Genomic DNA, 25,806 nt, shown 5'->3' on the forward strand with positions numbered 1-25,806 from the left:
AGTGTTGTATGTCTGAGCCCAGCTGTGTGTGTTTGTGTATCAGAATCAGGTTTAATATCACCAGCATATGTGTGAAATTTGTTGTTTTGTGACAGCAGTACATTGCAATACATAGTAATAAAAAGTATAAATTACAAGACGTATGTACAACATTATATTTAAAAAGTAGTGCAAAAGAGAGGGAAAATACTGAGCAAGTGTTCATGGGCTCGTTGTCCATTCAGAAATCTTATAGCAGAGGGAAAAAAAGCTGTACCTGAAACAGTGAGTGGCTCTCCAGGCCCCTGTACGTCCTCCTTGATGGTAGCAATGAGAAGAGGTCATGTCCTGGGTGATGGGGGTCCTTAATGATGGATGCCACCTTTTTGTGGCATCATCTTTTGAATGTGTCCTGGATGCTGTGGAGTCCAGTGCCCATGAAGGAGCTGGCTGAGTTTACAACTTTCTGCAGCATTTTCCAATCCTGTGCAGTGGCCTCTCCATACTGATATATCACCATTCTCACTTTTCTTTGTTTAAGGATGAGCACATTACACATGTTCTGCATTTACTGAAATTATGCAGCTTATTAATTTAAAATAAAGGACCCAGTGATTTCCTGGCGTTGATGACGTTTAAACTCTTCTCAGGCTTCTAACCGGGTACAGGTGTCTATTTTAATCAACATGTCATTACCAAACTCTGCATCTTCATCAGGGATGACGCCTGGGCATGTCTAATCGGGGCGGCTGAGGGAAATATATATACCACTGGAATAGACATGCCCAGGCATCATCCCCGATGAAGATGGCAGAGTTTGTAATGGAAACATCGGTTAAAATTGGCACCTTTACCCGGCTGGAAGCAGGAGAATTTATTATCCTGTTAAAAAATTCATCATCATCGAAGTAAGTTCCTTTATCTTATTATAGAAGGGATAGATTTTTCTGAAGAGCTGGGTTTTTTTGTCTTACACTTCTTGCCATCATTCTCAGCTCTTTGTTTAGTTTGCTGAGAATTTGTATATTTGTTTGCACTCTAAGATAAACTGGAATTTTGAAATTAAGCTCACTAGTTATTTTTAACTCCCGGGAGAACTCTAATCATCAGAAATTAAACAGTTTCCACAGGAGAAGCAATCAGTCATGATGGGATGGCAGACAGACTGGAAGGGCCTAATGTTCTAATTTTGCTCCTTTATCTCATCACCCTTCGGTCTATCAACACGTGCAGCCACATTTGAGGCTCCACGACGATGGGAGACCATAAGGTGCAGGAGCAGGATTCGGCCATTCGGCTTGTGACGGGCAGTGCTCGATCAACACACTCCTTACACACGCTAATATTGTCTTGTCGTTCTGTTGTCGTTTGGCTGAATGCATGCACTTCAATGTCTTCCCCGTTACATTTAATAAAGAGTTTTAAACCAGGTTGATAGTCCCGGGTTGGGTTTGTGGTGCCTTTCCAAACATATACGGTGGAATATTCAATGTCTCTGGTGATGGGGATGTGTAAATGTGTATATGTTGTTTGTATACCGGATACAGATAGATAATTATGTTTATTTTGTAACAGGATCGTAACTACATTGTGGGGTGCATCATGCTCTAGTTTGGGTGCAGTCTTCAATAAACTTTGTGGGTAATTAAAGATGGTGTGTCCTGGTGCCCAATAAATGGGGCTGGTCGCTCTTGCAAAAATGTGGGAGGCTATTTCAGACATTTTCTCATTGAAGTGCCGAAGGGGAAGGTGAGGTGGAAACATTCACTCAGGGGGTGAGAGTGTGGAACGGGCTGCCAGCGCAAGTGGTGGATGCGGCTTCGGTTTCCACATTTCAGAGTGATCTGCACAGGTAATGAGGGCTGGGATTTGGGGAGCGACGCATCCGGTCAATGGGTCAAGGCAGCACGGTAGTTTGGCGTCTGATAGGTGGGATGAGTGGCCTGTTTTTGGTTCTATAATTCTATGTTCACGGTCAGAAGCGACTCTTTAATGGTGTGTCCCGCATTTCTCTCCCCTCACGCTGCTTTGCCCAGGGTAAAGCGGGTAGGAATCAGTGACCAACGATTCGGTGTGATATGGCTATTTTTATTTGTTTGTTTAAAATTTTGTGTTTTTGTCATTTAAATATGACTCGTGGTTCCTACATCACAATGGGAGGGTGTCTGCTGATGATCAGTCCTCCACCCTGAGTGTGGCCAGTCTCACAGGTATCAACAATCGAGCTCATCATTCCAGAAGCTTCTGCCCACTGCGTCACTATACGGACACGGCCCCGGAAGAACCCTGAGGATCAGAAATCAAACAGAATTTGCACAGGAGAAGAAATCAGTCATGGTGGGATGGCAGGCAGACTCGATGGGCCTAATGTTCCCATTGTGATCCTTTCTATCACGGCCTTTCGCTCTATCAACCTGTGCAGCTGCTTTGAGGGAATCCTCCAACGTCCTCACATTCAGAAGTGTTGGACTCTGCCAAGGGAGATGGAGGGTTAATGTAGAACTGGCTCGTCTACGGTGAGGGATGTTTACATTCCAGCAGCCTTTCCCCAACCATTTCAAGTTCATGTTCCAGTTTGCCGTGATTCAGCCGTACACCCGCATACTGGCTGAAGCAAAACAATGCCCTGGGTAAATTTCCTACTCTCCCTCTCTAAAAACTCCACAACTTTCCTATCAGGAGACCAGAACTGACACAAAACTCTCAGTGTCGTCTAACTAGACTTTCAGAGAGCTCAACATGGCCCTTGAGATTAATGTCCCGACTAATGAAGTCCAACACTCCCTACGCATTCTTAAACACCCGACCAGCTTCATTGTAAGGATGTGATGATGTGGGCAGCGGGTAGAATATCCCTCTAGGTTTGTCAACCTCCTCGTGGATACACCGTATCCCTTCACTATCCCAACTTTGAGATGGCCCACGTCTTCATTATCCAGGTCCCCCAAGTGTCTTTATTGGGATCTTTCTCCTCATTAACCTCATTTTAATGTTTGAAGTTACCTGGACGTTCAGCTGGTGGGGTTATTACTGATGGACTGGGAGAGACAACACAGTTTTACCCTGTCTTGAGGCTTTCTCAAGGGAAGCTGCTTTTCGCCTCTCAGACGGGATCCGTTTAAAGTTGGGATTCTGTGCCTCCCCCTCCCGGAGTGTTCTGCCCAACCCCCAACAGTCCTCGGCATTGTTTGACCAAACCTGTTTGTCTGCTTCGGCTGCAAGTCCTTACTGTTGCTGGGATACCGGACTGTGTGTTTGCTTAGTCTGCTCGAGGTATGTAACATAGAAACACAGAAAGCCTACAGCTCAATGCAAGCCCTCCACCCCACAAAGCTGTACCGAGTAAGTCCCTACCTTAGAAGAAACTAGGCTTACCCATAGCATTTTATTTTTCTAAGCTCCATATACCCATCCAGGAGTTTCTTAAAATACCCTATTGTTTCCGCCTTCACCACTGCCGCCGGCAGCCCATTCCAAGCACTCACCACAATCTGCGTAAACAAACTTACCCCTGACATCTCCTCTGTACCTACTTCCAAGCAGCTTAAATCTATGCCCTCTCGTGCTAGCCATTTCAGCCCTGGGGAAAAAGCCTCTGACTAACCCCACGATCAATGATTGCCATTATCTTGTACACCTCTATCGGTTAGAGGCATTCCTCACGTTCAGTTTTACGAGAATAGTTGCCCCTTGCAGTGATTCAAACACTGTGTTAATTATTGACAAGTGGGAGTGATTCACACTGTTATTTTTGTTAAAGCCACTATAATCGATGCAAGGTGTCAGACGCCCATCTTTCTGATCACACAAAGAACCCTGCTCCCGCTAGGGAAGTGCAGGATCTGAAAAACCCTGCGGAAAGAGCCTCTTGAATATACTTGTCCTTGACCGGCATTTCGGGTCCTGAGGGAGAGAAGGAGTCTTCCATGCGCTGGGCAGGTCCCTAAATTAACTTCATGACACAAACATAGCGCCGATGGGGCGGTGTGTGCGTTTGCAATCTGTTTACTGGAAACCCCGAGGAGGTCGGAATACTCCTGGGAAACCTCTTGGGATCGTCATAGGTCGAAAACTTGGGAATGTCAGAGGCAGGAACGGAAACAGGGGTTACAGTCTCGGGAACTCCGTGAGCTTCTGGGAATCGGCCCAGGACAGAGCCATTCCCATGTTTCTGACCTATGATGATCCCAGGAAGTTTCGCAGGACCATAACGGGGCCATGCTCTGAAAACCACAGAAACCCTCAGCAGAAGCGGACCCCAAGGGAATAGATAAAGTGAAATCTGTCAGGAAGCACAGGACCTCAGAGACGTGACAAACGTGTCCTGACACAAGTGGTCTCCCGTCAAGAGCGCTGGTACTCAGGTGATGGTCTAACTCAGAGACTGGTACTCCTACTGGTCGGGTCAACCGCAGATCGTAAAAAAAATACCTGTCGGTCTGGAGTCTATAAATGGCCAGGGATGTGGGATCTTAGGGACCGTCACGGAACTACATCCAACAACCAGTAGGTCTTTGGACTGTGGGAGGAAACCAGAGCAACCGGAGGAAACCCACACGGTGTGTCGGGGAGAAAGTACAAAATTATACTTCAAAATGAACTTGAGGATTATTGACAGCACCCGCTATCAATTGGACACGGGGATATTTCCACGTTGTCTCTTTCTGCTCCTGAATCACTCCGTCTACTCACACTCACGTCCCAGTGGGATTTTGTACCGCTCGGTAAAATCGGCAAAACCTTCTTCTGGACGACTAACGAATCTGGAGCTAGTTGTTTTAGTTGTTTTTGTTTATAAAGAATGAATCTCCATTGGAGCGTGTTTAATGTTATTCATTTCATGTACAGTGGGTACTGAGCCATAATCAATATTAAAATGCCGGACTAAACAAACACACAGGCTGGTATCCTAGCAACAGTAAGGACTTGCAGCCGAGGCAGACAAGCAGGTTTGGTAAAACAATGTCGAGGACAGTTGGGGGTTGGGCAGAACACTCCGGGAGGGTGAAGCACAGAATCCTAACTTTAAACGCAGCCCGTCTGAGGGGCGAACAGCAGATTCCCTTGAGAAAGCGACAGGACAGGGCGAAACAGTGCAGTCTCTCCCAGTCCATAACTAATAACCCCACCACTGATAATTTTAAACTTTAAAATGGATTTAACGAGGAGGAAGAATCCAATAAAGACAAGTGGCGGATCTGGACAATAAAGAGGTGTCCAAATCCAAGTGGCAGGGTCAAGGGAGGCGGTATGTCCACTAGGAGATCGGCAAACCTAGAGTGGTATTTTCCCCCTGCACGCATCATCACGTTCTTATAACGAAGCTGGTAGGGGGTTGAAGAAAGCGGATGGTATTCTGGCCTTCATTAGTCGGGGCTGAACTACGTTGCAGGTCTCTAAAAGTCTAGGTAGGGAACACTGAGAATTTTGTGTCAGTCCGGGCCTCATCCTGAATGGACAGACGTGGCAGTTTTTCGAGTGGGTGCATATACAATTATTCTTTAGTTTTAGCTGCGTGATGAATCACTTGAAGCGGTCGGGGAAAGGCTGCTGGAATGTAAACATCCCTCACTGTAGACCAGCCAGCTCTACATTAACCCTCCTTCTCCCGCGGCAGATTCCTACACTTCTGAATGTGAAGATATTGGAGGATTCTGCACAAAACAAATCAAAGCTCATGGAATGTATGAAAAACGACGCAGGAAGAGACAGAGACGGACAAAACAATCAATGTGCAGGGAAAATAAAAGATGCAAATAAAAATAATGAGACTACATCGAGAAAGTGAGTCTGTAGGTTGTGGAATCAGTTGTAGACTCTGTGAAAGTGAGTCTGTCGGTTGTGGAATCAGTTGTAGACTCTGTGAAAGTGAGTCTGTCGGTTGTGGAATCAGTTGTAGACTCTGTGAAAGTGAGTCTGTCTGTTGTGGAATCAGTTGTAGACTCTGTGAAAGTGAGTCTGTAGGTTGGGGAATCAGTTGTAGACTCTGTGAAAGTGAGTCTGTCGGTTGTGGAATCAGTTGTGGACTCTGTGAAAGTGAGTCTGTAGGTTGTGGAATCAGTTGTAGACTGTGAAAGTGAGTCTGTCTGTTGTGGAATCAGTTGTAGACTCTGTGAAAGTGAGTCTGTAGGTTGTGGAATCAGTTGTAGACTCTATGAAAGTGAGTTTGTCGGTTGTGGAATCAGTTGTAGACTCTGTGAAAGTGAGTCTGTCCGTTGTGGATTCAGTTGTAGACTCTGTGAAAGTGAGTATGTAGGTAGTGGAATCAGTTGTAGACTCTGTGAAAATGAGTCTGTTGGTTTTGGAATCAGTTGTAGACTCTGAAAGTGGGTCTGTCGTTTGTGGAATCAGTTGTAGACTCTGTGAAAGTGAGTCTGTCGGTTGTGGAATCAGTTGAGATTTGTTGGTGATTTAAATTATCCACACTGCTTCAGGAGCCTGACGGCTGTAAGATAACAACTGGTCCTGAATCTGGTCGTGGAGACCAAGAAGTCTCCAGATGTAGTGGTGAGAAGAGGGCATATCCTGAATGCTGGGCGTCCTTGATGATGGATGCTGCTTTCTTGAGGCAGTGGTCCATCTGAATGTATTCAATGATGTGGAGAAGTTTGCCTGTGATGGACTGTTAGACCTGTGCATAAACATTTTATTCAATCATCAGGACCTAGACTATTATTTCATGAATTCTTTCTGTTATGAAAATTGAGCTCTACTGGTAATTTTGTCAAATGGGAATGTAAAAGCTGTACCAACTTCATGCTCAGGTACATCAGCTTTCACTGTTGTCCTGCTGTGCTAAGGTCTGCATGAGGGTCCGTTCCCATTCCCATAGTACTTCACAAGCTTCCTGTTTTCCACCAACACCATTCCTTACAGTGTCAGCAATTCCAGTTCCCCGCGCCTGTACCTCAAGTAATTCATTTCCAGAATCAATTAGATCACTAGACCATAAGACACAGGAGCAGAATTAGGTCATTTGCTCCATCACATTCTCTTCACCAGGTTCCTGAAGTAAACATGACTGTAGGCTGTCCCTGAATATCAGAACGTGGAACAAATTGATGAATCAGATGTGCAAATGGAGTTGGGAGTTGATCAAAAGTCTGAAAGTCTATAATCGCAAATATCACTCCACTCCTCAAGAAGTGATTTAGCCAATAGCCTGAGCTCAGTGGTTGGGAAGGTGTTGGAGTCGATTAATAAGGAAAAGGTTTTGGGGTACTTGGAGGCTCATTATACAATTGGCCAATAGCTGCACAGTTTGAGTAAGGGAAATTTCTGCCGGACTTATCTATCGGAATTCGTTGAGCCAACAACAAGCAAGATGGACAAAGTAGTATCTGTGGATGTTGTGTATTTGGGTTCTCAGAAGGGATTTGACAAGGTGAGGCTGCTAAACAAGGTAAGAGTGCAGGGTATTACAGGAACGATACCAGCATGGATAAAGTATTGGCTGACTGGCAACAGACAAAGAGTGGGAATAGTGGGAGCCCTTCCTGGTTCACTGCCACATGGGTCTGTATTGGGGTTGTTTATTTTCATATTACATCTCAATGATTTGAGTGATGGATTGGTGGCCAAGTTTGCAGACAATACGAGAGCAGGAAGGGGGCGTGGGGTGCAGGTCGTGTTGAGTAAACAGGGTTACAGCAGAAGAAATTAGATAGATTAGTGAAGTAGGAATCAGTGCACAATTGTAGGTAGTTTTAAACACATAATATAGGAAACGATGGAGAGGGTTCAATAAAGGTTCACAATACTGATTCAGATGAAGGACTTATATGAAGAGTGTCTGAGCACACTGGGCCTGTATTCACTGGAATTTAGAAGAATGAGGGGTGCTAATTGAAACCTACTGAATAATTAAATGGCCTAAAGTCAATGTAGAGTGGACGTTTGTAGTGTTACAGCCTACGACCAGAGGACACGGGTTCAGAATAGAGGGACATTCCCTTTGAATGGAAATGGGGAGGAATTTATGAAGAGTGTGGTGAACCTATAAAATTTCATTTTACAGACGGCGGCAGAGGCCTCATCACTCGGTGTATTTAAGGCAAAGGTTGATAGTTTCTTGATTGGTCAATGTGTGAAAATTATGGGCAGAAGGCAGGAGGATGTGGCTGAGAGGGCTAATAAATCAGCCACGATGGAATAGCCGAGTGGAGGTGATGGAGCAAATGACCTAATTCTGCTCCTGTATCTTATGGTCTAGTGACCTAATTGATTCTGGAAATGAATTACTTGAGGTACAGGCGCGGGGAACTGGAATTGCTGACACTGTAAGGAATGGTGTTGGTGGAAAACAGGAAGCTTGTGAATTACTATGGGAATGGGAATGGACCCTCATGCAGACCTTAGCACAGCAGGACAACAGTGAAAGCTGATGTACCTGAGCATGAAGTTGGTACAGCTTTTACATTCCCATTTGACAAAATTACCAGTAGAGCTCAATTTTCATAACAGAAAGAATTCATGAAATAATAGTCTAGGTCCTGATGATTGAATAAAATGTTTATGCACAGGTCTAACAGTACAACAAGTTCTCTATGACAACAACTGGTGTACACCATAACGTCATTAGTGAAGTTCCTGAAACTTGGGTGTCGTCACTGTTCCAATATACTGTTACTTACACTTTGAAATTACTCTAGTACTACTTATTTGAGCACTACAGCACAAAAAGGCCGTTCAGCCCGTCTAGTCCTTACTGAACTATTATTTTGCCTGGTCCCACCGACCTGTACTGGCCCATACCCTTGTTACACATGTAGTCATCCAAACCTCTCATCAATGTTGAAATTGATCTTCCTCTGGCAGCACACATTCCACACACACCACACTCCCAGTGAAAAAGTTCCTTTAAATTTTTCACATTTCACCCTTAATCTATCATCTCTAATGTTGAATTTTTTGAGGATGTGACAAAGTGTATTGAAGTTAGAGCAGTGGATAGGTGTATTCAGAGAGTCAGGAGGCATGGGATACAGGGAGACAAGGCTGTGTGGATACAGAATTGGCCTGTCTCCCAGAATTAACTTATAGAAGGCAGAAGGTAGGTGCATATAGAGGGTATTTTGCCTAGAGGTCAGGGACATGTGGTGTTCTGCAGGAATCTGAGCAGAACAATTGTTCTTTGCGATTTTATAACAGTCAAATGCACACAAAATGTTGAAGGAACTCATCAGATCAGGCAGCATCTATGGAGATGAATAATAAATCTACGGTTCAGGTCGAGACCATTCTTGTGGACTGGAAAGGAAGGAGGCAGAAGGGAGAATGAGAATGGTTTAGGAGGGGAAGGAATACAAGCAGACAGGTAATAGATAAATGGGTGAAGGAAGAGAAATGAAGTAAGAAGATGGGAGTTGATAAGGTGAAGAGATAAACATCTGAAGAAGGAATCTGAGAGGAGAGGAGTGCAGACAATTGCAGAAACGTAAGGAGGAGAGATATCTGAGGAAGGTGTTGGAGATGTGAGGAGAAGACAGGAGGCGAAAGGAAAGCCAAACTGGAGGAGGGGAGAATTTTCTGTAAGTTGGGGAAATCAATATTCATGCTGTAATGTAGGCAGCCGGAGTATGATGTTGCTCCTCCAACCGGGGAGTAGGGTCATTGTGGCAGAAGGGTCGGCCATGGACAGGCATGTTGGAATGGGAATGGGGTGTGGAATTACAATGGGTAGCCAACAGGAGATGCTGTCCATCAGACCGCATGACATAGGAGCAGCGTTAGGCCATTCAGTCCATCGAGGCTGCTCCGCCAGTCCTTCATGGCTGATCCCAAATCCCAACCAACTAAAATACGCCTGCTTGCTTGTCATATCCTTTGAGGTCCTGACTAGTCTGGAAATATCAATTTCCGCTTGAAATGTACCCATGGACTTGATCTCCACCACATTCCACAGATTCGTTACTTTGACTGAAAAGAAACAAATCTTCCTTCCCTCTGTTCTAAACGGTCTCCCCTCAATTTTGAAGCTCAGCCCTTTAGTTCGGGATACCCCCACCACAGGAAACATCTCTCCGCATCCACCACGTTTCAACATTCGGTACGTTTCAGTGAGATACCCTGAATTCTTCTAAATTCCAGCTGCCAAACGCTCCTCATACGTATATCCCTTAATCATCCCCGTGAACCCGGAATCATAGGCCATGGTGAATATAGCAAAATTACTGAACAAAAATATTCAGGTCTGGTCACTACGGAGGAGACTGGAAAGAGTCCATGTCCCCATCAATCTCACAGGTGAAGGGTCACCTCTCCTGGGGGTACTGTTTCTGACCTTGAATATTGGTATGTGAGTAGGTGAATAGGCATTTGTAGCACTTGCTGAGATCTGACGTTGATTATAAGCAGAGTTTGGCCAAACATGTTGTTTTCTCTGGAGTTGTGGAGGCTGAAGGGAGATTTAACAAATCTTTGTACGATCACAGAGTTATAGAATAGACAACTGGCGTAGTTGTCCCAGGACTGAAATATGACAGACTAGCAGGCATGCATTTACACTGAGGGGAGTTAATCTGAATGGAAATATGCCGGGCAAGTTTTTGTTCACATATTTTGGTGGGTGCATGAAATGCCCTTCCAGGGCTGATACTCGAGGCAAGTATGACAGAGGCGATAAAGTCCCTTTTAAATAGGTGTTTGAATGAGCAGGGAATGGACAAGTGAGGGTATTATATCAGCAGATGGCATTAGTTTAGTGGGGCATTAAATGATACTTTATTGATATGTTTCTGGACTGCATTGCTCAGTGTTCGATGTTGATCGGAATGTTGTTCCACCCTGGGACTGGATACAGCAAATCCGGCTCATTATATCAGTTCTTGTGAAATCTTCATCACCATCCACACCCTCATAGCAATAAATCAAACCTACATACTTTCTTGACAGTTCCAAGCAAAGTTATTATCAAAACCCGCATACATTACCACATAACTCATGGGCAGATTCCATTTCTTGTAGCTGCTTAGAAGAAAAATAAACACAACAGGATTTAATAAACACTACGCAGGGAGAGTCAAAGATGGAGAAACAACCAACGTACAGGGAAAATAAATTTGCAAATAAAAAAATATATGACGATGAAATTGAATTGTAAACTCCTTGAATGTGAGTCTGTAGGTTGTGGAACGAGTTGAGATTTGTTGGTGATTTAAGTTAGCCACAGTGGTTCAGGAGCCTGATGGTTGTAGGGGAACAACTGGTCCTGAACCTGGTGGTGTCGCACCATAAGGGCCCAGTATCCCTCTCCCAGATGTAGTGACGAGAAGAGGGCATGTCCTGAATAGTGGGTGTCTTTTGTCAGTGTTCCGTGGGAATGTATACAATGGTGTGGACGGGTTTGTCTGTGATGGACTGGGCTGTATCCACCCCTTTCTCTTCACTTTCTCTTCATTAGATTGCTTTAGTAAACATGACAGGATGTCGTCCAGGAATACAACACCTCACATCTGCGATAGTTAGTCATAAATATTCATTCTGACCTGTCGGGGTATTAAAAGCTGTCTTCCACTCATCCCCTTTATGAATGTGAATTCAGTCAGAAGGGTTCCTCAGGTTCAGTTTTGTGACAATAGTTGGAATAGTCCTGGGATCATCATAGGTCAAAAACTTGGGAATGTCAGAGGCAGACTCGGAAACAGGGATTACAGTCTTGGGAACTCTGTAAGCTTCTGCGAGTCAGCCCAGGATGCTGCCATTGGGCCATAACAGGACCATGCTATGAAAACCACAGATACCGTCATGTGAGATTGACCTCAGGGGAAGAGATAAGGAGAAGTCTTTATTTGTCTTCCATTGTGTGATGCACCATCAATAACTCTCCAAGACATGAGGCGAGATATTGGCTTTTGTTGACTGGAAGAAAGAACAAGCAGTAATTGAACACCATACTACATCCAGGAGACTGAGGGCCGGGCTCAGGCCTCAATCGCCTTTATACCGGGGTCTGTGGGAGGAGCCACAGGAGCAGTCAGCAGGGGGGCGTGTCCAGACAGGTATATGTAGTTCACCACACTGTGTCTATTCTGCCCCTGAATCTCTCCGTCTACTCACACTCACGTCCCAGTGGGATTTTGTACCGCTCGGTAAAATCGGAAAACATTCTTCTAAACGTCCAACGAATCTGGAGCAGATTGTTTTACTTTTTTTTGTTTGTAAAGAATGAATCTCTGTTGGAGCGTGTTTAATGCACTGTTCACTTTCTGACACAGGGGGTCCTGAAACAAAATCAATATTAAAATTCCGCCTCACCAACACCTGATCCAATTGTATTTCTAAACCCGAACCCCTTGCATACATTGAGCGGAATAAACAAACACACAGGCCGGTATCCCAGCAACAGTAAGGACTTGCAGCCGAGGCAGACAAACAGGTTTGGTAAAACAATGCCGAGGACTGTTGGGGGTTGGGCAGAACACTCCGGGGGGGGGGGGGGGGGGGGTTGGGCAGAACACTCCGGGGGGGGGGAGGGGACGGGGGAGGCACAGAATCATGTTTACACAGAGCCCGTCTGAGGGGCGAAAAGCAGATTTCCTTGACAGTGTGTAACTGTGGGGGCTCTCCCAGTCCACGAGTAATAACCCCATACTGAGCATACACGTAACTTTAAACATTAAAATGGGTTTAACGAGGTGGGTTTTACTCCCCAATGCCATTAGGCTTTACAATTCAACTGCCAGGACTTAAGAACTTTTTTTTAAAGCTATTATTAATGCTTTTTGAGTTAGTGATTTAGATGCATATCATATTATTACTGAGTTAAGTATTGTATGTAATGAGTTTTTTGCTACAACAAGTGTATGGGACATTGGAAAAAATGTTGAATTTCCCCATGGGGATGAATAAAGTATCTATCTATCTATCTATCTATCTATCTATCTATCTAATAAAGACATGTGCGGTGCCTGGACAATGAAGACGTGAGCCAATTCAAAGTGGCAGGGTGAAGGGATACGGTTTATCCACCAGGAGGTCACAAACAAGGGGGATATTTCCCCGCTGCCGCATCGTCACATTCTTACCATGAAGCTGGTGGTGTGTTTCAGAATGCTTATAGTGTGTTGGCCATCAGTCGTGGCATTTATCTCAAGAACCACGTTGCAGCTCTCCAAAAGTCTAGTTAGACAACACTGAGAATTTTGTGTCGGGTCTCGACTCCTCCTGATAGGAAAGACGTGGATGTCTTTCGAGAGGCATAGAAAATTTACCAGGGCTTGTTTAGTTTTCTCTGTGTGCTGGTGTACGGCTGAATCACGATAATTGGAACTTGAACTTGAAACGGTTGGGGAAAGGCTGCTGGAATGTAAACATCCCTCACTGTGGACCAGCCAGCTCTACATTATCCCTCCTCTTCCGGCGGCAGATTCCTACACTTCTGAATGTGAAGATATTTGAGGATTCTATACAAAACCGGGCCCCGATGGTTACTCTGTGGATAAAATCTTCCGGAATGATGAGCTGGATTGTTGTTACCTGTGAGACTGGCCACACTCAGGGTGGAAGGCTGATCATCAGCAGACATCCTACCATCGTGATGTAGGAACCACACAACATGTTTAAATGACAAAAACACACAGTAAAAAACAAATAAAAATATATCTGAATGGCTGCTGCCTGTCGGTTACTGGTTCATATCCGCTTTACCTGGGGAAAATTACCGTGAGAGGGCAGAAATGCGGGATCCACTGTTAGAGAGCCGCTGCTGACCCTGGTGAACATAGAATCATAGAACCGAAACAGAACATTCGGCCCATCTAACTGGTGCCGAACTACCATGCTGTCTAGACCCATCGACCCGGTACCCCTCTTATACATGTACATATCCAAATTAATCTTAAATGTTGAAATCAAACCCGTTTCCACCACTTGCGCTGGCAGCTTGTTCCACACTCTTACTACCCGAGTGAAGTTTCCCCATCTCACCTTCCCGTTGAGCATTTCGACAAAAAATGTCTGAAATCGCTTCTCACTTTTATGCAAGAGCTCTTGTATAAACAGAATTATCTGTCTGTATCCAGTATACAAACGACATTTACACATTTACCCGTCCCCATCGCCAGAGACATTAAATATTCCACCGTGTATGTTGGGAAACGCACCACAAAGCCAACCCGAGCGTATCCCCTCTGTTTAAAACCCTTTTATGAACACATTGAATTGAGTACATTCAGCCGAACGACAGCAGAACGGCGAGTGTGTAAGGAGTGTGTTTACCGAACGCTCTCTGTCACAAACCGAGTGGCCAAGTTCTGCTCCTATATATTATGGTCTATGGTCAGAGATCCCTCAAAGTAGCTGGTCAAGTTGGTAGACAAAAGATCATATTACAAAGGATTAGGCCATTTGGCCCATCGAATCTGTCCTGTCGTTCCGTCATGATTGATTTCTTCTCCTGTCGGATCTCTCTTCAATTTCTCATCCTACTGTTCTATAGGGAGTCAGACATAACGTGTGACCTTATTTTCAAGATTTTAGCTTTTATCCATGCTACTATCATTCCTGAAATACCCTTCACTCTTATTTTCTTCAGCAGCCTCACCTTGTCAAAGGTTCTGAGAATCCAAGTGCACAATACCGACCACTTTTCCTGTCATGCTTTTTAAAGTCCTCAATGAAGTCAAACTGATTCATCAGGCAAGGGTTTCTCTTCAGGGAACTCTGCAGACTCTGGCCTATTTTCTTATTTGGCTCCAAGTACCCCGAACCCTCATCCTTACTAATCGACTCCGACATCTTCCCAACCTCTGAGCTCAGCTACTCACTCCTTCCCTTCCTGAAGCATGGAGTGACATTTACAATTTTAGACTTTCAGACATTTAATCCTAACTCCCTTTGCACATCACCATCAAATCTCAACTGATTCCTCAAATGACAGCCTCTACAACTCAATGTTATCGTCATTTTTGTTTTATTTGCACCCTTTATTTTCACTGCACATCAGTTGTTTCTCTATCTTTGTCTTTTCTTGTATAGTTTTAATAAATTTGGTTGTGTTTTTTTCATACAGTATAAGCAGCAACAAGAAATTGATTCTCCATGAAGTATGTGGTTTGATAATAAATTTACCTAGAACTGCTAAGAAAGGATTGTTGGTTTGATTTATTGCTAAAAGCGTTTGAATGATGATCACGGTTTCAAAAGAACAGATGCAATCAGCCAAATTTGCTATCTGCCAATATAATGTCCCCAATTGTCCATTCCCTGCACATTCATCTACCTATTTAAGAGCCTCTTGATCCCACCTGCCATATTTGCCTCCAGTATCACTCCTGGAACGGCATTTCATGCACCCACCACAGTGTGTCAACAAAAAATTGCCCCGCACACCTCCTTTCAACTTAAACCATCTCAGCTAAATGCTTGCCGCCCAGTCTGTGATATTTCAATCTTGGAACAACAAAACCAATTGTCTATTCTGTCTGTGACTCTGTAATCTTATAAACATTTGTTAAATCTTCCTTCAACCTCCATAGCTCCAGAGAATACAAGTTTGTCCAGTGTCTGCTTATAATCTACGTTGCGTCTCAACAATTGCTACACCTGCCCATTCACCTCCTCACATACCAATATTCTAGGTCCTAAACAATGCACCCAGATGAGGTAACACTTCGCTTGTGAGTTTGACCAACTGTTCCCCGTCCCCTCTGCAGTGACCAGATCTGACCACTAGAGGGAACTACTTTTCTTCTTTCCGGGTGATTCCGTGTTCACGAGGATAATTCCGGGAACGAAGAAGTTAACGTATGAGGAGCGTTTGGCATTTGGGCCTGTACTCCCTGGAATTTAGGTGAATGCGGGGGGAGGGGGGGGCGGTCATTGAAAACTACCGAGTGTTTGAAAAACTAAATAAGGTCGATGTTGAAAGAATTTTTCCTGTGTTGGGGGAACTACATGACAGAGCCTCAAAACTGAGGGTATTTTTTAGCCAGAGAATAATGGATCTGTGGAATGTGCTGGAGGTCAAGTCCGTGGGTAGATTTAAAGTGGAAGTTGACAGTTTCCTGTCTGCTCTGGACGTCAAAGCATATGGCGAAAAGATATGGAGTTGTTTGGGATCCGGAGTCAGCCATGCAGTGATAGTGGAACAGACTCGATGGGTTGAATGGCCTAATTCTTCTCCTACGTCATGTGATCTTATGAAAAGCACCTCCTGTTGGCTGCCCATTGTAATTCCACTTCCATTCCCATTCCAACATGCCTGTCCATAGCCTTTCCTACCGCCACAATGAGATGACTCTCAGGTTGGAGGAGTAACATCATACCCCGGCTGCCTACCAACCTTACAGCATGGACACAGATTTCCCAACTTCCAAGAATTTCTCACCCCCCCCCCCATTCTCCATGTTGGCTCCCCTCTCATCTCACCACATCTCCGGCAACTTTATCTGGTACCTCTCCTCCTTATCATTTTCCCATGGTCCACACTCCTCTTCCATCAGGTTCCTTCTTCAGCTGTTTATCTCTTCTCCCTATCACCTCCCAGTTTCCAACTTCACATCCTTTCCCCCAACCACTCACCTTTCCCCTCATCTATCACCTGCCCCCTTGAACTCCTTCCACTCCCACACCGCCCTTATTCTCCCTTCTTCCCCTTTCCTTTCTACTCTGCAAGAAGGGTCCCGACCTGAACCAGTAACTCATTATTCATCTCCAGAGATGCTGCCTGATCTGATGAGTTCCTCTAGCATTTTGTGTGTATTACACTGTTATATAAATAGGAAAGAGAAAAGGTGAAGCTCATATCCCTGCAGAGCACCACATGTCACTGACCTCCAGGCAGAATACCCTCTATCTGAACCACCCTCTACCTTCTATGGAGAAGACAATTCCGTATCCACACATCCCAGCGCGGATCCCTGCAGAACACCACATGTCACTGACCTCCAGGCAGAATCCCCTCTATCTGAACCACCCTCTACCTTCCATGGGGAAGACAATTCCGTATCCACACATCCCGTGCCTCCTGACTCTGAATGAGCTTACCATGAGGAACTGATGCCTTGTTAATATCCATATACACCACATCCACTGCTCTAACTTCATCAATACACTTTATCACACCCTCAAGGAATTCAATACGATGTTTATGAAGATGTTACTGACACCAGAAGCTCTTGGTTATAGGGAAAAATTGAATGGGTTAATTTCAGTTCAAAGGAGAGGTGATTTGATAGGTGTGTATAGTTTACGAGGGTATAGATAGGGTGGCTAAAATTTTCCAGTTAGCTTAGGCGAACCACATGCGAAGATGATCGGTTAAGGGCGAAAGGTGAAAATTTTAAGGGAACATCCTCACTGAGAGTGTGGTGGGTGTGTGGAACGAGCTGCCAGCAGAAGTTCAACATTGACGAGAGTTTTGGATGACTACATGTGTGGGAGAGTTCAGTACAGATCGGTGGGACCAGGCAGAATAATAGCTCGGCAAGGTCTAGACCGGCTAAATGGCCTGGTCTGTGCTGCAGTGTTTAAATAAACAATGCTAACGTGAAGGGAAACTGCTGGCAAGGTCTAGAAGTAGAGACATGGATTGGAGCAGTGACGACACCCAAGTTTCAGGAACTTCACTGATGATATTATAGTGTATATTGCTTGTTGTCATAGAGAATTGACTTTGCTGTTAGACCTGTGCATCAGCATTTTATTCAGCCAACAGGACCTAGTCTGTTACTTCGTTAAGTCTTTCTGTAACCACCAACATTCTCGGTTGACGGTGTCAAATTGCTGTTAGTGACATGATCATCATTGTGAGGTAAGTCTAGTGTCTGTAATGTGTCCGTCTTGTTGGATGCAATTGACCCAGATTTGTTTTTCAGCTGAGCATCCAATATCTGGTTCACGTGCCATCTCCATACAGGGTCTCCAGCATCCACTGGTCCTCTCGGTAATCACCTGCTAGGACTTTTTCTCCAATCTCGAAGTTCCGTGCCGATCTGCTGGAAACCGGCTCAACTGCTCTTCCTCCATAGATCCGGTTTCAGGATGTCTCGGCAAGATCTCAGACTCCTGTTCATGAACATCATTGCAGGTGTTTGATTTGTCGTCGCATGGACTGAGTTCCAATGCACCAAAAAGAAAACAAGCTGTTCATCTTGTGTTTCAGAGAAATGTCCTCCTTGTCCATAGTTTTGTTCGAATGCTTGAAGGTCTGGATAAAACTTTCAACTAACTCATTCGTTTCTGTGTGGTGGTGAGCTGATTTGAAATATCTGATGCCATTTTCCTGCATGAATAGTCTAAACTCTTCTGACATCTCTTCTGGTCCATTGTCACACATAATTTGTTCACCATCAGCAACTTGTGGAGAAGGCAGTTGTCAGAGCAGAGGAGGAGCAGAGTGATCGAGTTCACTGGTATGACCTTCTGCCACTTCGAATGAGTATCCACAGCAGCCAGAAACACGGAATCCATGAATATCCCAGCAAAGTCAATATGCACATCCATCCACAATGAAGACGGCCATTCCCACAAGCGTAATGGAGCCTGTAGGGGTGCATTTTAAACTTCGTGGCATCCCAAACAGCTTTTGTCCAAGTCTTCAATCTATCTCCCATTCCTGGCCAACACATGTAACTCCCGACGAGACTCTTCATCTTCACTGTATCCAGTTGTCTTTCCTGCAGAGTTTCTAACACCCTGGTGCACAGTTTAGAGGGAACCACGAGGCACATCAGCTTTCTTTGACATACCAACAGTTGGTCTCATCTCTCTGAGAGCGCTGCAAACATAGGGCTGCCTATGAGCTGGCCATCCTTGCATGGTGATTTCATAGACTTCCGACAATCCTTGTTTCTCTTTCTGTTACTGAATGTGTTACTGGAGTTGATACACCAATGAAGTCCCAAAACATCAACTGCACTCTTTTCCATAGATGCTGCCTGGCCTGATGAGTTCCTCCAGCATTTTGTGTGTGTCGCTTGGACTTCCAGCATCTGCAGATTCTCTTGTTTTCCTTTAAAAAGGGAGCATGCCTTATGAAAAGGGAGCTTTGCATATGAGAATAGGATTGAGTGAACACGGCTTTTCCTCCTTGGAGCGACAGAGGATGAGAGGTGACCTGATGGAGGTGTACAAGATTGTTATGGCTGATGAACAGACCTGATGGACAATGGGGTACAGAGTTAATCATCCCCCCCCCATGAGAAACACGAACTATTACTGTTGCTATGCTGACCATGAGAAAGAGAGATGGAAAAACAAGCAAGAACATCGGCGACAGGTAAGAGAGAGGGGGAAATTGCTGATTAACCGTATTGTGACTCCTTTTTGAATTATTTACTGTTTCGCTGCAAGGACAATAGTTTGCTCATAAACATTCCTCAGTGGACTGAAGGAGTGGCCTTATTTGGTGGACAGAGTCATTCAGGAGTGATGGATAGCTGAGTCCCCGTGCGTAGGGATAAAAGACAGGTCTGGAGAGACACCCTCCAGACCCGCCAGTGGACACTGATTGAGTGTTGGAACCCACAAGAAAGGTGGGGGCTTCGGAGACCGAACCAGGAGATCGGTCAGTAAAGCTCACAGTGTTACAGCAGGGCCGGTGGGGACTTGTCTGTGTGTCCACTCATGCCAGAGTGACGAGTCCACCACAGAAGAACGGTCTAGCAGAAAGACGGAGAGGTCATAACTGAATGACCACACCGATACGACGGATTAAGAAAGCAAAGGAAGGTTTGCCTGACTGTAGCTGTTACATCTCGCTCGCTCTCTCTCTGTCTCTCTCCAACGATTACAACCATAATTACATCAGCACTCATGAACTGAACTGAACTTTATACTTTTCTATGACAATTTATTTACCCCTAGACATCGATAGAGCTTGTTTATTATTGATTATTATTATTCCTACACTTTTAGGTTTGTTACTGCTAACTTGTTTTATATGTATATTTGCATTATTGATATGGTCTTTGCTTATTTTTATTAATAAACACCTTTAGTTTGTTACCACCAGACTCCAACCAATTCTTCTTTCTCTGCTGGTTAGACACCCAGTTACGGGGCAGGTAACAAGATAATGAGAGTCATTGATTGTGGGGTTAGTCAGAGGCTTTTTCCCCAGGGCTGAAATGGCTAGCACGAGAGGGCATAGTTTTAAGATGCTTGGAAGTAGGTACAGAGGAGATGTCAGGGGTAAATTTGTTTACCCAGATTGTGGTGAGTGGTTGGAATGGGCTGCCGGCGGCAGTGGTGGAGGCGGAAACAATAGGGTATTTTAAGAGACTCCTGGATGGGTATATCTAGCCTAGAAAAATAGAGGGCTATGGGTAAGCCTAGTTTGTTCTAAGGTAGGGACATGTTCGGAACAGCTTTGTGGGCCGAAGCGCTTCTATTGAGCTGTAGGTTTTCTGTGTTTCTATGTTACATACCTCGAGCAGACTAAACAAACACACAGGCCGGTATCCTAGCAACAGTCAGGACTTGCAGCCGAAGCAGACAGACAGGTTTGGTAAAACAATGCCGAGCACTGTTGGGGGTTGGGCAGAACACTCCGGGAGGGGGAGGCACAGAATTCCAACATTGAACAGAGCCCGTCTGAGGATCAAACAGCAGATTTCCTTCAGAAAGCCTCCGGACAGGGCGGCACTGTGTTGTCTCTCCCAGTCCATCAGTAATAACCCCACCAGCTGAACATACAGGTAACTTCAAACATTAAAATGAGGTTAATGAGGAGAAAGATCCCAATGAAGACACTTGGAGGACCTGCATAATGAAGACGTGGGCCATCTCAAAGTTGGGATAGTGAAGGGATACGGTGTATCCACGAGGAGGTTGACAAACCTAGAGGGAGATTCTCCCCGCTGCCCACATCATCACATCCTTACAATGAAGCCGGTCGGGTGTTTAAGAATGCGTATGGAGTGTTGGACTTCATTAGTCGAAACATTAATCTCAAGGGCCATGTTGAGCTCTCTAAAAGTCTAGTTAGACGACACTGAGAGTTTTGTGTCAGTTCTGGTCTCCTCCTGATAGGAAAGTCGTGGAGGTTTTAGAGAGGGAGAGTAGGAAATTTACCCAGGGCATTGCTTTGTTTCAGCCAGTATGCGGGTGTACGGCTGAATCACGGCAAACTGGAACTTGAACTTGAAACGGTTGGGGAAAGGCTGTAAACATCCCTCACCGTAGACGAGCCAGTTCTACATTAACCCTCCATCTCCCTCGGCAGATTCCAACACTTCTGAATGTGAGGACATTGGAGGATTCCCTCAAAGCAGCTGCACAAGTTGATGGAGCGAAAGGCCATGATAGAAAGGATCACAATGGGAACATTAGGCCCATCGAGTCTGCCTGCCATCCCACCATGACTGATTTCTTCTTCTGTGCATATTCTGTTTGATTTCTGATCCTCAGGGTTCTTCCGGGCCCGTGTCCGTATAGTGACGCAGTGGGCAGAAGCTTCTGGAATGATGAGCTCGATTGTTGTTACCTATGAGACTGGCCACATTCAGTGGGGAGGACTGATCATCAACAGACACCCTCCCATCGTGATGTAGGAACCACGAGTCATATTTAAATGACAAAAACACAAATTTTAAACAAATAAAAGTAGCCGAATCACACCGAATCGGTGGTCACTGATTCCTACCCGCTTTACCCTGGCCAAAGCAGCGTGCGGGGAGAGAAATGTGGGACACTCCGTTAAAGAGTCGCTACTGACCGTGAACATAGAATTATAGAACCAAAAACAGGCCATTCATCCCACCTATCAGACGCCAAACTACCGTGCTGCCTCGACCCATCGACCGGATGCGTCGCTCCCCAAATCCCAGCCCTCATTACCTGTGCAGATCACTCTGAAATGTGGAAACCGAAGCCGCATCCACCACTTGCGCTGGCAGCTCGTTCCACACTCTCACCCCCTGAGTGAATGTTCCCACCTCACCTTCCCCTTCGGCACTTCAATGATAAAACGTCTGAAATAGCTTCTCACATTTTTGCAAAAGCGACCAGCCCCATTTATTGGGCACCAGGACACACCATCTTTAATTACCCACAAAGTTTATTGAAGACTGCACCCAAACTAGACCATCACAATGTAGTTACAATCATGTTACAAAATAAACATAATTATCTATCTGTATCCGGTATACAAACAACATTTACACATTTACACATCCCCATCACGAGAGACATTGAATATTCCACCGTGTATGTTCGGAAAAGCACCACAAAGCCAACCCGGGCATATCAAACCAGTTTAAAACACTTTATTAAATATGACGGGGAAGACATTGAAGTGCGTACAGACAGCTGAATGACACCAGAACGACAAGACAATATTTGCGTGTGTAAGGAGTGTGTTTATCGAGCACTGCCCTTCACAAGCCGAATGGCTGAATCCTGTTCCTGTATCTTATGGTCTCCCATCGTCGTGGAGCCTCAAATGCGGCTGCACAAGTTCAGAGACTGAAGGGCGATGAGATAAAGGAGCAAAATTAGAACATTCGGCCCTTCCAGTCTGCCTGCCATCCCATCATGACTGATTTCTTCTCCTGTGGAAACTGTTTAATTTCTGATGCTTGGAGTTCTCCCAGGAGTTAAAAATAACAAGTGACCTTAATTTCAAAATTTTGGTTTATCTTAGAGTACAAACAAACATACAAATCCTCAGCAAACTAAACAAAGAGCTGAGAACGATGGCAAGAAGTGTAAGGCAAAAACGTCAGCGCTTCTGAAAAATCTATCACTTCTATAATAAGATAAAGGAACTCACTTTGATGACGATTGATTAACAGGATAATAAATTCTTCTCCTGCTTCCAGCCGGGTACAGGTGTCAACTTTAACCGATGTTTCCATTACAAACTCTGCCATCTTCATCGGGGATGATGCCTGGGCATGTCTATTCCAGTGGTATATATATTTCTGTCAGCCGCCCCGATTAGACATGCCCAGGTGTCATCCCTGACGAAGATGCAGAGTTTGGTATTGACATGTTGATTGAAATAGACACCTGTACCCGGTTGGAAGCCTGAGAAGAGTTTAAACGTCATCTACGCCGGGAAAGCACTGGGTCCTTTATTTTAAATTAATACGCTGCATAATTTCAGTAAATGCAGCACATGTGTAATGTGCTCATCCTTAAACAATGAAAAGTGAGAAAGGTGATATATCGGTATGGAGAGGCCACTGCACAGGATCGGAAAATGCTGCAGAAAGTTGTGAACTCAGCCAGCTTCTTCATGGGCACTGGACTCCACAGCATCCAGGACACATTCAAAAGATGATGCCACAAAAAGGTGACATCTATCATTAAGGACCCCCAACACCCAGGACATGCCTTCGTCTAATTGCTACCATCAAGGAGGACGTACAGGGTCCTAAAGAGCCACTCACTGTTTCAGGTGCAGCTCTTTTCCCCTCTGCTATAAGATTTCCGAATGGACAATGAGCCCATGAACAGTTGCTCAGTATTTTCCCTCTCTTTTGCACTACTTTTTAAATATAATGTTGTACATAGTTGTTGTAATTTATACTTTTTATTACTATGTATTGCAATGTACTGCTGTCACAAAACAACAAATTTCACACATATGCCAGTGATATTAAACCTGATTCTGATACACAAACACACACAGCTGGGCTCAGACATACAACACTCTCACATTCCTCCCTTTGTGACACCCTGCTTGCTCCATGGCCCCCGGTATGAAGCTCAAACTGTTGCAACACCTGTCCTTTAAATTCATGGCTGAGGCTGTGTTGTGTCTGTTCACTGTTTGAGTTCGATATTAAATGAAGAGCATTGAATGGGAAGGAAGGTTTGAATACAAGAATAAAGATCTCCTCTGAAGGTATATGGGGTCCTGGTGAGAGCGTACAATGGAACACTGTGCACAGGTCTGGTCTCTCTCCCAGAGAGTCAGTCTGTGGAATGAAGGGAATGAAGAGAAGGTTTCCCAGATTGTTTTGGGTGGAGGGAAGGATGAGGAGGTGTCCTTAGAGAGATTATACGGACAGGGTAGCGGTAGGTATGATGTTTCCCGGCTGTGGTTTGGAACCAGGGATCCAGACTCAAAATCAGAGGTCAGCTCAGCAAGACAGAGATGAGGGGAAAGTTTCTCACCCAGAGTGCAGTAAATATTTTGAAATTTCTCCACAAGGATTCTGAATTGAAAAGGCAAATTTGGTGTCTCAGCGATGTTGGGAACATTGCATGAAAGTGGCGCTGAGGTGAAAGGTCAGGCATGTTCCGAATGGCAATACATCCTCCTGTTTCTTATTTTCTAAAGCACATGTTTGTCTTTGCGGTGAGAGCACCTCAGATCCATCAGCAGCCGCTGCAGTTATTTCATGTTCTCGTTATTTATTTCCCGAGAAAAATAAAAACAAACAAAACGCTAGAGGAACTCAGCGGGTCAGGCAGCAACTGCAGCGATCTGTGGAGGGAAGTGAACAATCGACATTTTGGGTTGAGACATTCCAGATGAAGGATCTCGACCAGGAAAGGCGACTGTACATTTCTCACCACAATTCTTCCAGGATAATGTTTCTTACTGCAGGTTCCAGCATGTGCAGTCTCTTGGGCCTCTCTGTTCAGAACTTGTCCCTTTCAGTCCGGCCTCAGACTGAACCAGACTCTTCTCTCCGGCTTCATTTCTGTTCTGCTTCTTCTTTAGCCCATCACGCCTACGGGTCGCCAACAGCAGCTCGCCAGAGACCCCAATCCAGGGCCTGGGTTGGTGGGCCCTGTGGCTTCTTTTTTCACCACACGACTTCAATCGTCATTCCGGGGATCGTCCTTCTGATCCCAGGGATGGTCCTTCTGATCCCGGGGATGGTCCTTCTGATCCCGGGGATGGTCCTTCTGATCCCGGGGATGGCCCTTCTGGTCCCGGGGTGGTCCTTCTGATCCCGGGGATGGTCCTTCTGGTCCCGGGGATGACCCTTCTGGTCCCGGGAATGGTCCTTCTGATCCCGGGGATGGTCCTTCTGATTCAGTTGACGTTTCTGTCGCACTGTTTTTTTGTCACAAGCCCAACCCTCCTCCTTTCACAGCTGGGCTTAGGCAGTCCAGGGCTACGTTTTATTCACTGTTCCCACCTGTTTAACATTTCTCTGTTCCCACCCTGATATGGAAATAGCCACATTTTTCCTGAATGAACACATCCAGCAAAACCACTGTCAGTGCCCGACACTGCAGCGTGCAGGGGATCAGCAGCTCCCCGAAAGTGAAAGCATTCTGAATCAGGAAGTGCTGGGAGTTAACATGGCTTCGAAAGGACAGGTCGAGAGTTGGACCGAGGAGGTAATTTGAACCGTCTGCCTGGATTTCTTCACCGATCCGGTTATACTGGAGTGTGGACACAACTTCTGTCGCTCTTGTATCACACGGTGTTGGGAAAGGGAGGAGAGAAACTCCTGCCCGGAATGTAGAGAGGAGTTTGCTGACCGCACCCTCAGGGTGAATCGGGCCTTAGCAAATCTGGCTGAAAAAGCTCGAAATCTAAACCTGAATCTGAAAGGGAAGGAAAGTAAACGTCACTGCGAGGAACATGAGGAAGAACTGAAGCTGTTTTGTGAAACGGACAAGAAACTGATCTGTGTGATCTGTAGAGATGTGCAGGAACACAGAGAGCACCGCTTCATGACGATTAAAGAAGCTGTTAAAATCTACAAGGTAAAATCAACCTGAATTCAATACTGACCCCATCGTCAAGTGAATCTCCAAACTCCTACCTACCGCAACACGAGCCTCAATATCCAACTTATCCTGACATCTTTCACCATCTCCAGCCGGATTCTACCACCAAACACATCTCTCCCTACACCCAGCCCACTCAGAATCGCTGTCTACGTCACTCCTTTATCCACTCGCTCCTCTCCC

General features: G+C 45.2%; 1 long non-coding RNA gene across 1 annotated transcript; it reads right to left on the reverse strand.

Moving 5' to 3' along the window:
* Positions 1 to 2,051: 2,051 nt before the first annotated feature.
* LOC140720019 (uncharacterized) lies at positions 2,052 to 4,823 on the reverse strand. Its single transcript, XR_012097081.1, has 2 exons — positions 4,601 to 4,823; positions 2,052 to 2,265 (listed from the first exon to the last, which is right to left on the reverse strand). It is a non-coding gene; the product is annotated as an uncharacterized lncRNA (long non-coding RNA).
* Between the last annotated feature and the right edge of the window lie 20,983 nt (positions 4,824 to 25,806).

This window comes from Hemitrygon akajei, unplaced genomic scaffold (assembly GCF_048418815.1).
Source record: "Hemitrygon akajei unplaced genomic scaffold, sHemAka1.3 Scf000034, whole genome shotgun sequence".
NCBI lineage: Eukaryota > Metazoa > Chordata > Chondrichthyes > Myliobatiformes > Dasyatidae > Hemitrygon > Hemitrygon akajei.